The following is a 12,143-nucleotide window of genomic DNA, read 5'->3' as shown; positions in this document are numbered from 1 at the left end:
CAGAGCAAGCCAGTTAAAAACAAACCTGATAAATGTCAGACAGTACTATATCAGGTATACCAGGCCTAGCACATCAAATAAAATTTGGGATGTCATCTTCCTAAGCTGTTAGGTTTTCTAGCAACACCATCTTAGGAAAATGAGAATAGTCTGTAAAGATGTAGCAAGGAGTAAGGCAGTGCTGACTGCATATTTTCCTTTTCCAGACAGGACATACTAGTTTGTTTCTCCTTTGCACTGGGAACAAATAATTCCTGTGCCATTTCCTGTGCCATGTGACAAGTCTTACCACTTTCTTAATGTCACTGTTCATTTAAGATCAGGATGAAACTCTAGTACTTCTCTTAGATTTTTTAGTCCCTAAATAAGTTTACGCTGTCCATTTTATCATTTTCAGTAATATCTTAAGAATGATTGCTATAGTTTCTTTATGCATCTATCTGGTGCTAAGAGCTTCCCCCAGCTCTAGATTGGTTATCGGTAGGTTATCAGTAAGGGAAGAATAATGTGCTGGCCACAGTATGTAAATAGTTTTAATTACATTTTGTAGGAATGTTTTTGTGAGAAAAGCTTTGACAAAGTCTGTATTCTGTTTTTACTGTTGATTTTTATCTACCCGATTTCTATAAAATCTAACTCTGGACTTTGAACCATCACCTTATTGTTAAATGCTCTGGAGAATGTGCCTGCAATCACCAAAACTCTTCTAAGTTTACAATTAAGTTGCAAATCCTATATCTGTAGCTGAAAATCCCTCTTTAGTCTGAAGTGTTGTTTCCTAGGTCTCTGTTGCTTACAGTCAGTTTCAGCTAAAACTGAGCTCTCAAAAATTAGATCATGAACCTTTCTAACTGCTGGATTTTTGACCATTGCCTCCCTCTCTTTTTGAGCACATGGCATTTTGGTAATGCTTGCAACAAGCTGCTGCCTTGCTGTTCTGGCCATCCCGTTCATTCTCATGCCACTGCCCTTCTTGAAGCCAGTAGTAGACGACTTAGTTCTGTGATTACTTTTATAAGCTGTTAGGATTAAGGCCTCTTTAACTCCTTCATTTTCTCAAAAACTTTGTTACTAGCATTGACACTAGTTTCTCAAATGCTTTATCATATCTATTGGTTTGTGTAGTAGTGGCGCTCTTAGAAAGCTCATTCAGGCAGCTAGATCAGGCACATATTTGCCTACAACATTCATCTTTCCAAGGAATCTTTTATTCCTTTTCCTGTCTGTCAGGCTAGGTATACTGATGATAACATCAACCTCCCTTGTGTGATCATTTCCTAAACCATTTGAGAAAATGAGCTGGATTAATGAAGACTTATTTAAATTGCTGAAGCTACCCAGCTCATTTTGACTGAACACATGAGCTTCTACCATGACTGCTAGAACTAGAATAGATGTCTATTGCTCCCTAAGCATCCAGCTTGTCCCAGTTGCAAGATTATATGCCTAAGTTTAAAACTTCATAAACTAAAGCTGCTATGACTAAATCTCTGAGTGTGTGCTCATATGCTGAGCTAGTTTTATATGACAGCATGTAGCTCTGCACAGGGTAATTTGCTTTCCTGAAAGATCACTCATTTAAAATTGGCTCAGATATTTGCACTTTCCAATGCAGTCTTCAGTGCAGTTATATCCTTAGTTCATTTTATTTTTGGTAGCAGGCCTTGCTCCATAAGCATGCAGAGCTTAAGAGTGTGAATGAAATTTGATTCATTCACTGTCTGATTTCTCGCTGACCATCATGGCTTAAACTGGCTCCCCACCCCAGCTACTGGCTTGTTTCAGAGCCTCTGAAAGCTACAGTTCCCCATGATGAACAACTTTTTGGCTGACACTGTCAGCTAAAAGCAGTTGCAGTGCAGAAAATGGTCTCAGATCCTGCACTCTGCACCTGTGCATTGCACTTACAACTACCACTGATCTCTGAATCAAGTTCCCTAATGCTAAAAACACCGAAGGAAAAAATTTGTTGTGGGTAGGCGCAGAACACTGACAATTTAATTGTAATAAAAAATTGAATTTCAGTGCTGAGGGATTCCATCTTAAATGTGAAAATGTAATGTCTCAGCAGAGAACTTGTACCCTTGTTCTACTAGAATTACATTGAAAGACAAAAGTTAAAATTTTCAGAAGAACAACTGCTTTTCATTTGCCTTTAGGTTTAACCTCTCACTACAAATAATAGAAGGCTGGTAACACCCTTTGCTCTCTTTCTCAAAGATTTTGATGTACATTTGTCTGATTTTTCATTTCACCTTTTCCTCTTTATGCTTTGATTTTTCATGTCACACAAATTACACAGTAGCCCTAAATATAGCATAAGATCATTAATGATACTCTCTTAAATTAATCTTATGAAAATAATTGATTAAACATAGTTCTTGACTAAAAATTAAATCTTCTCTTTATTTCTTTGTTTGACTCAAGGTCAATTTTAAGCACCTCTGTCATTCTTCTACAAAGAGGCAAAATGTTTCAGAAAACCTTTTTGAGAGGGAGAAATAGCAAATTAAGCCTGGTCCCCACAAAATCTTAAACCCCTGGCGCTCAATCCTGCAGCACACTGAAAGATCACATCTATAATCTGTTCCCTAGAGTTGGGATTACTCTCATATGTGAGATTAAGCATGCATTTACATATCCGAAACCTTTGCTTTGTTTATTTAACGGAATCAGCCTTCTGTATGGTGATAACAAATCCAAATACTCCCTGAAAACATGCCCGATTCTTTTGCAGCTGCTGCAGCACAAAGACCTCTCTTCAACAGGGAAACAATATAGGAGAGATGCTAGCCAAAGAATCCCCTACCAAATTCAGCAGCTAGCCTGCGCTGAATAGTTAGTTCTTTGCTTCTTCCGCTTGCTGCAGAACCCCAGACCCTGGAACGGATCTGCGGGCCATGTGACTGGACATACACCATGAAGAAAATACAACTTCATTACCCAACGCTGTATGCTTTTACTCCCCTCTTACTATGCTTATGGAAGAGACGCTAAGTGAAAAGTGACCCAAAAGGAATCTTCTTTTACAATATGAAAGACTATCGCCAGGGATTCAGCATGAATGATCATCTTCAGCCTTTAACACAGCTTATTGAGAAAAGGAAAAATAGCGTCCTACCACAAATGTAGCACAAGATTGAAATAATATTTTCTGATTGGAGTCCTAGCATGTAGAAAAGAAGGGAAAAACTTTGCCCTCAAGTCTACCATTTAGATGGTGCTTTGGCAGACAGAAAGACTCAATAGTTTGGCTGAAATAAGGAAAAAAAGAAATGTGTGGAACATGGAAATCAAGACCATCTTACACTGTAGGAGGGCCCATTGGTATTGGCTAGTGTTGTTACGATGTATTTATTTAAATAAGTATTTAAATATATATGTTTTCAAATAATAACAGTTTTACATTTCTAAAACTCTCTTTCAATCCGTTTGGATATTGGTCTTGCATCAGTTTGAATGGGACTCAGTGGCTCCACTAATTTCAATGTCAGCTACTAATATTTTAAATTAAGATACCATAAAGCTACTAACAACCATAATTTACCCAACAGAATTATTACTCTGAACTCTGCAACAAACTAGTAATGAGTAAACAAGTTCAAAATTCAAATGGTGTAATTTATCTCAGGCTTTCTGCAATTAGGATCCTGTGCAATATTTTATGAAGCTGAAAACCAATACAGTGTTAAAATGACAATACTGGAACAAATTACCCACATTCTCTAAATACATTATGTATGTTAAGATCTTGAAACTAGTATCTGCAGCATACCAGTGTGTTAATACTAAGACTGCACAGTTCTGGTTTTGAGAAAGGAGATATACATTCGACAAAAAATGTTTATATCTGTGTTTACATTGGCCATTAGGGCAGGAAACAATGAAGGCTGTTGAGACAGAAACCAGAAGAGTGGGAGCTATAAAACATGTGTTAAGCAAGAAGATTTGGATTGTCATGAAAATTCCTTCTGTCCCAGCATTAGAACAGTTAAACTTGAACTGAAACATTTGGCAACTGTGCCGTGCTTGGAAATATTTATAGAAGGCTAATACTTAGCAGGTGGTAAAATTTTCCTTTCAAGGATCTCAAAGCATTTTACAAAACATTAATAATCAAGCTTCATAAAAATTCATATGTAGCTTTTCCAGATGTGTCTGCACCCGTACACAGACAGTTTGAAGCCCTGCTTTCTAGCCCTGCAGAACGAGCCTATGGTCACTACCTGAGGAGTGTTTTCTGTCCAGTGCAGTATAGAAATACCTGGAAAGCTGTCAGGGTATTCAGGTTAGCTGACTTGCTGTGAGCTTATATACTCAGACTTCTAGTATTCTGCTTGAGATATCTAACAACCCCCCAGAAATCTGCACTGAGACAAACACAGAGACGCATCAGATCTATTCCTGTGACATCATTAAGTATCATCTGCATTTGAGAAAGGAGGGAGATGCAGAAAGATTAGAAAACTTACTGAAGGTTAAACTGCCAGTAACTGACAGAGCCAGAGCAAGAATCCAGTGTTGACTCTGAGTCGCCTGCTTGCATCACTAGGCTGTCTTCTCTTCCAGGGAAATACAGTGCAAATGCAAAATGAGACACTGCAAAGGTATTAGCTGAACAGATTGTAAGTGCTCTGGACAATCTTGTGATTACCGCCCTTGTGAGCTTTGTTTCACTGCTGGGTAAATTGGATTAAACAATTATGAATATGTATGAGACACCTACGTGGACATAATATGGTAGGGACAAACATTTTTCCATCAAAGAAAACATAAGATTTTTCCACACAGATAGATCAAAATTATTTGGCTTCTGAAAAAAATTATTTGTAGAAACCTGTGAAGAAAGCTAATTGTTGTGGAGGAAGAGAAAGTTTTGTCATAGATTAGAAAAACAGTGAGACAGATAAAGAAATGTCATAAGAAGTGGTTGGTTTTAACTGGGCAAAGATCAATAGGGGGGTGGCCTGAGGCTGAGTACCAGTACTCAGTGATTAATATAACTCACAGTCTGTAAAGGAATGAGCAGTGAAGTGACAACATTTGCAATATGACAGAATTGTTTGGGATAATTAAAACAAGAGAAGACTGAAAAGCTCCACTGAGATAACTAAGCTAGATCACTGAGCAATATAATAGTAGAGGAAAATTAGAGTGGGTACCACATTTTGGAAGAACTGCTTGAACTGCTCATACAGATGTCAGTCCTCAAAGTTAATGGTGAACAGTAAAAAATTTTGAGTGAAAACTTCAGTGCAAAGCTAGGAGTGGCATGCAAAATGGTATGGATTTATATGCTAAATAAATCTGTGGTATGTTTGTTTGGAATATTTTGGTTCTGATTATCTCATAAAACAGAATGAACAGGAAAAAAAGTAAGGATTTAGAAACTGGGAAGAATGGCATGGAAAAAATTCCACATAAACTTGAAATTAGGACTATCTAGAAAAGAAATGAATGGGTAGCCATAGAAGTGCACATTAAAAAAAATGAAAAAATAGAAAAAATAGTATAGGGAAGGCGTTTCGTGTGCTTGTATTTGTGCTTATAATACAAGAGTAAAGAGACATTCAGTCAATAACTGAATATAACTGATAGCATCTAAGTAAAGACAACAGTGGGTAATGGGTAGCAATGGGATGCAGTAGTACACTGTAACTCTGAGGCCGGGAGTAGAACCAGGAGGAAGTAGTAAGATATATGTATCTTCTATTAGAATATGCTCAGGCACGTATAGGGTTGAAGAAGAAAGATAGAAAAAGTCATCATCATTCAGGGACTTAGTAACAAACATTAAGGAACTGGGCTGGCTATTTCATCTTTGCACAAAGATGGATTGTTTCTTCCTCTTTGGAAGCATCTGGGACTGTCAACAGCTGCTGACGTGATATTAGATTAGACGGTACCATCTAGTCCACACATTCGGAAGTCAAAGGTGCTAGTTAGAGGAATCCAGATCATGAACATATGAACAACAGAGGAAAAAAACAACAGATTTTGTCGCTTTCATATTTTGGATTATCAGATGCTTCATTTTGTTTAATCAGGATATTTATTTTTTACAGGGGCACGTAAGACTGAACATAATAATTACCTTTAGGAAATATGTTTATCCTTAGATTCAGGTGTTTCACTATATAATGAGCACTTTTATAGTTATACTCAGGCTAATCAGCAGAAGAGAGCGATCTATGGGTGGGGAGGAGTTCCTTTCTCAGCGCTGAAGAGCACGTGACCTGTGTAACCCTGCCCATCGTTTACTGCAGGATAAATCTGCCCCAGTAAAGTACTTCAAAAAAGAGAGGGAAGACCTATGGCCAGTTTATTAATTAGCAGAAATCTTCATTTGTCGTGTAAACATCAGAACCATGGTCAGAACAAAATGGTTTTGCTGTTGCACCCCAAGCCTGGCTGTAGCTATCTGAACAAGCTAGAGATCAGAAATATTTCTATTTAAAAATAAACAATTATTTACAAATTGACAGATTATTCCACAGAAGCACAGACTCCTGTCTCAATCTTCAATTTGTTTTGTTCACATCTGCTTTAATGACTAGCTTTTCCATCCTAGAGAAAAAAAAAAAAAAAACTGCTCAAGATCTGTCCAAGCTCATATTCTAGTACTTTTGTACTGCTGATTTTGTCTTCTCCATTTCCCTAATAGCGCGAATGTCCGCAGACGAAGAAGGCTCATGTGCTGTGTCTTGTCAACTGATTTTATATTTTGATGGGCTCAGTGCAATGTGATATAAGGATTTAAATCACCTGGAAGACAACTTTCACTTTTTGATGTAATTGGAGTGGATGCAAAAGTTATGTAATACAGTGCATGAGAGAGAAAGTTGCATGTTTTAATTTGAATATTTTTTTTTTAGTATATACTCCCATCAGAAAGAGATTCACGTGTAGTGGGTGCTGGGCATGTAAAACACATAACAAGTGGCCAGAAACTAAGGAGACTTCTGTGGTGACTGGAGTCCTGTTAGTAACATTCAGTGCAGCAGTCCCTCAGGTCATACCGTGATGCAGAAGTGGCTGCATTAGTATGCAAGGTCTGAGCCCCCATCCACTCATGGCTGCCTCTAGCTTGGTGTAACTAGGTGTAGATGACCACTGGTTTCCTAGTCTGGCTGTTATAGAAACCATCCCCCCAACACCTCACCATATTATTTAACTACCATATTAAAGGTAAGATTGCTCCTATTATTATTAAAAAGAACATTGCGCCTGTGAAAGGGTTAGGTCTTGGCAAAACAGGGTCACACATGGACCCATGGAGAGCTAAGCCAGTGGGACCTTGTATGCTAAAGGCTTCAGGTTTTTCTCATAATGAAGAACAGTACTGATTTTTATGCTTAAAACATAGATCAACTAGCATTTAAAGAGCTTGCGTTTAAGTAGCTTACTGTAACTTTTCAGTTCATGTTTATATCCAGGACTTTCTTTTCCCCTGAAAAATAACTGCTAGTTTCTATTTTCTGTATCTGCTAGGCAGTGCAAGGGAGCAGGGTCGTCACTTTTGCTGAGGATGTAGCAGCATTATGGCTTTGCAGATAAGAGTTCTTGGGCCTAGCCAGCAGCTGAACAATGGCAGCTCACCAGTGACTCCTTTGGTCTAATGCCGGGGCTGATCATGCTCCATCTCCAAAGGCAGTGGAGTTTGCTCAAACTCCACCTGGGTGAAGAAAGTAAGATGTTAGGCAGAGGAGAAGGCATGAGCATGTTTCTGCTCAGCCATTTGCTAGTCTATATTATGAGGCTATATTGGATAAGTGTGCTTTACACCTGCTAAAGGCCCAGTTACCTATTTCCACAGTATCCGTGGAGGCATAATTGTCATTTCACTCATCCTCAGGCATTATAACTTAGCTAGAAACATCTTCATCTTCTATTTTGTGTTATAGCTCTTGCTCTAGAGACCTCAAGCTGACTGGAAGTAAGTTAATGAGATTCCTTATTATAGGATGTTCACAGCCTAGCTCCTTTAATATGAAGGGATTCTAATTTGAGGGCTCAGTCTTCCATTATGTAAACAAGTCTTACATTAATACCCATCTTTTCTTAGTCCTTTGTTTTAAAACCAATACTTACAGCCTTTCAGAATTTATTTTCAGTTTTATAGCACTTCCAAGCTTTCTTTGCCCTTTCTTTGGTCCAAAATTGTATAACTTTATTCTTTACTTGCACCTATAAATGAGAATGCTTTTCTCTTAATCTCAGAGTTTATAGCTCCCTGTCCATATTAGTCCTGATCAAAGGCACACCTTTGAACTTTAAGACCTTTTCCATACAATATCGCCATATTACGCAGCATGTCTCATTCTGATCTATAGCTCTTTTCTTACTTTCTTCTATTATCATCTTCTTATCACTTTTTTCTCTGCGCAGCTTACCTTGCAGTTGATGTGCAACTGACTCTCCTTGAGAGTCTGCCTTGTTATATTTGGCTCCAACTTTTGGGAGGACAGTTCAGGTTTCCAGAGCCTCCCAATTTCCATTTGAGAAATCCTTTCTAAAAATTATCATCCATTTTACCTTAGTCATTTCCACCTGCTGATAGCAGGACTTTTGGAATTCTTTTTTTTTTTAAAGCTATGCCATTTATTTGCGTAGTCATAAAGTCCATAGATTTTAACAGCTGAGTCATTAAAAAGTCACAGAGTGAAAGCTGTAAGAGTAATATATACAATCTTGGCTATTAAAGGAGAGTGGTTTCTAAACAGAAGAAATATTGTCAATGGGACACTGCCTGGGGCCCTGGAAACACTCCAACTTACAGCTTATGAGTTTTTTTAAGGCATCAGCAGGGTGTGTGCAATTGCATTTCTACCTACAGTTCAGCTTGTACTATTGTTTAGGGTTCAGATCAGCTAGCTGGCAGTACCTGAGACAAATACTACGAACAAAAGATCATAGTCCAGGATGATTAGATAGCCACCAGACATGAGGATATAGTAGCAACTTTCCAACCTCTCTAAGGCCATGGTATGTTTGTTGCTCTGTACCCTTTGCCTTTCACCTCTCCTTCCCACAGGTGAGTTTCTAAGATGGTGTCACAAAGTCTTTTTTATGACGTTAGAAGGTGAGGTTTACCTGCTCTGATTAAATTAGCTTCAGCAAGGAATGCAGCTACTTTTAACCACAGTCTCATAGGCCAGAAGGAGGATCTCCCATTAGTCTTTCTGCACAAACTTCAGAGATTCTCCTCCCAGAGATCCAACTGATTTGATAAAGATTTGAAAGGTGGAGATTCAACTTACAGTTCCACAGTTTCTTGTGGGACAGCAATCTGTTAGCCTGGCCCTAGTGATCCAAACTGATGGACACCACCAGCTTCCTCCTATTCAAGCAGCCTCAGGCCAAAAGTACTGTTGGGACATTGTGCTTCTAATCTGAAACAAGACTGTAAAATCTGTGACAAGGGGACCCCAGGTGGGCTGCCTCTGTCATTTCTATGTGAAATGTATTGGTTTGTCAGATGCTAGCTTAGGAAATATATCCTGCAAATTAAGTGTGTTTTCTATAGTTTGTGAGTGATCAGCAGCAGGATTTTTGAATTTGAAATGCAGTTAATGGGTCTCATGGTGAATCATGAAGTCTGATGATTCATAAAGACACCCCAGTTCAGGCTCCCAGAGGTGTATGCAGTACTTACAAGAGCAAAAAGTAGTAAAGACTTACATTTGTCTATAAAGATTTGGTGACTAAATCTAGAAAGGGAGTAGACCAATTCAACTGAGAATTGCCATTACTAAAATAATTTCCTTCTGTACTGCATTCCAGTTTGCTTTATTGGGAAATCCTGTTTACACAGAGATAAAACCATATCATTTAAGATTTGGTATCAGACTATTTAATTTCACAATGAAAAAAGGCGAAACTTGAAATATGCATAAACAAGTTGTTTGCAGCAATGTGCAATGGCAAAATACTGAAACCGACAAAGTTCCCCAAATAAAACCCCATCAGTGAAACGCTGTGCTTGAAAAGCCAATTGCTTTTTGATGAGCATAAGAAAAATCTTGTTTTTTCCTCCAGCCCAGAATACTGTCAAAAAGATATTCATATATATATGCTCTCGGGCTATTTGGTAGGAAAATTGCTACAAGCCTTGCTTATCCAAATATTGTGATGAATGTGTTATGACATCATCTCAAAATCTATAGCTGGCAGTAGTGGAAGTTTGTAGAAAGTATGGAAGTTTGTGTTTATACTGTTTTCTTTTTTCTGCTTTATCTATTAATCATGGGGATTTTCTTGTCTAGTAGCCTTGGTGATGTTGTATGTGTATGCTGTCACTGAAGATACAATGATGAATATCTCTAATGGACAGAGTGAGGGAGGTGCAAGTAATATTTATGATATCTCTATGGTATCAAAAGCTCTGCAGGTTATCTCTTCACTGTTAACCTACCTAATATGCAAGCATTAAATCAGAAGAGGGCAGTAAAGAAAAATTACACAGGAGATGAAACAATGGGAAAGATATTACTCCCTACAGAAAAAATAGCAAAGCGTTTAGTGAGGAAGAAAACGCATGCCTGACTTCATCCAGGCTAGGAATGTTTACTCTTCCCTAGGCTAGTGTTTAAGATCGAAGTGAATGCTAAACCTCACAAATTCTGACCCCAGGAATAAGAATTAGATTGTCAGTAAGTGGAAGCTGATATCCACACTGAGAGAGAGAGATGGTGAGGGAGGCACGTACACTGAGTGTAACAGTATGTTAATTCAGTGATGGGGAGAAGGTTGGTCTCCTGGAGCTAACAGTAGAGAGATTAAGCTAGGGCAAGGAGGCGTATGTCTGGGCTAGTCACTCTGTGAGTGCATTTTCCCAAGTATCTTGCATCTTTCAGGGAATTGGATTAACAATGCTGTGTTTCAGAATTGCTGCTCTTGTCTCATCTCTACTGTGGCAAGATTGCAAAGGGAACTCTGATGATGGCAAATTCACTTTAGGCTAACATTGTTAACTTGGCTGGTAATCTAGACTCCTTAGGTATGGTGGTTTGATCACACAGTTTCACCCAGACAGGGCTGCAGGGAACCATATCTGTCACCTAATGGTTCAGCCAAAAGAGACAGAAAAGCGTGCAGGGCTTTGGTTCCCTATGATACATGTCCATATGAAATGAAATCCCATGTAAAATCATGTACTTGAAATACTGCAAATACTTCAGTAACAGCTGAGTCAGATTCTAAAACAACTGGTAATTCCTTTTGAAAAATAAAATTGCAATCTAGTCAAGAGATTTCTTAGGTTACAATTCATATTTAGATATAAAATTATTTAAAATTAAAACAATACTCACTATTATTATTAGGAAAATAACAGCACTGCATCATTAGTTCCCATAAATGCAGCACTATCTATCTGATTTATAAAAAACCTGTGCAGAGTTTCCTATATTCCAACTAATAAGTGTTTGAAACAAAAAGAGGAATATTTCAATGAGAGCACTTCTATTATAACAAAAAGGTTTTTTTTTTTTTTTTTTTTTTTTTTTTTTACTTCTGGAGTGTATAACAAATGACTGATTTTTTTTTTTTTTTTTTTTTTTTTTTTTTTTGCTTTCACTGTCAGCCTCCTTTCAGCACCCTAGTGTTGTTCAGACCTTTGTGAACCTGAGTTCGTCTGGATGTGATTTTTACTAGGACGCAGAGAGGTCCATCAATCAGCCAGAAAGGGGAAATTTCCTCTCCAAAAATTCTGAGGACCTGAGCATAGGAACTGTAATCCGTGGGTCAGAAGTTTAGCCTGAAATAAGTTCTAATAAAATTCTGTAAGGATTTTTATTTAAATGAATGGAAGCTTTACTCAGGTAAAGTCATCATACATACAGTGACTTGCCATCTGGTTGCTTGTCATAGCTTAATCTCTCATCCTTTCTGCCAGGAGATCTAGTTTACTCCTGTTTCTGAATTAACAGACCCAACCTGGCTTTTTCAGTGCATGTCTCTTATCTCTGAGAAAGAGATGAAGATACTGAAGGATTGGACCTTCTTTTCTAACTATCTGACAATGTTTTCCTCCCCTAAGCACATCAGTCCCTCTGGAATAGCAACATCTGCTGCAGTGTTAATAGTTACTCCTTGTGTATCGTTTGAAATTGTAGACTGCTCTATAAAGATTACTATCATCA

The 12,143-nt window shown here is 38.0% G+C and overlaps 1 long non-coding RNA gene across 1 annotated transcript in view; it reads left to right on the top strand.

The window, feature by feature from the left end:
- LOC112991437 (uncharacterized) overlaps positions 1 to 12,143 on the top strand; it is a 28,648-nt gene that overhangs the window by 11,881 nt on the left and 4,624 nt on the right. The gene's annotated exons all lie outside the window — the stretch shown is intronic.

Source organism: Dromaius novaehollandiae, chromosome 1 (assembly GCF_036370855.1).
Source record: "Dromaius novaehollandiae isolate bDroNov1 chromosome 1, bDroNov1.hap1, whole genome shotgun sequence".
Classification (NCBI taxonomy): Eukaryota; Metazoa; Chordata; class Aves; order Casuariiformes; family Dromaiidae; genus Dromaius; species Dromaius novaehollandiae.
The sequence above is the reverse complement of the archived record's forward strand: the minus strand, read 5'-3'. Positions and strand labels throughout refer to the sequence as shown.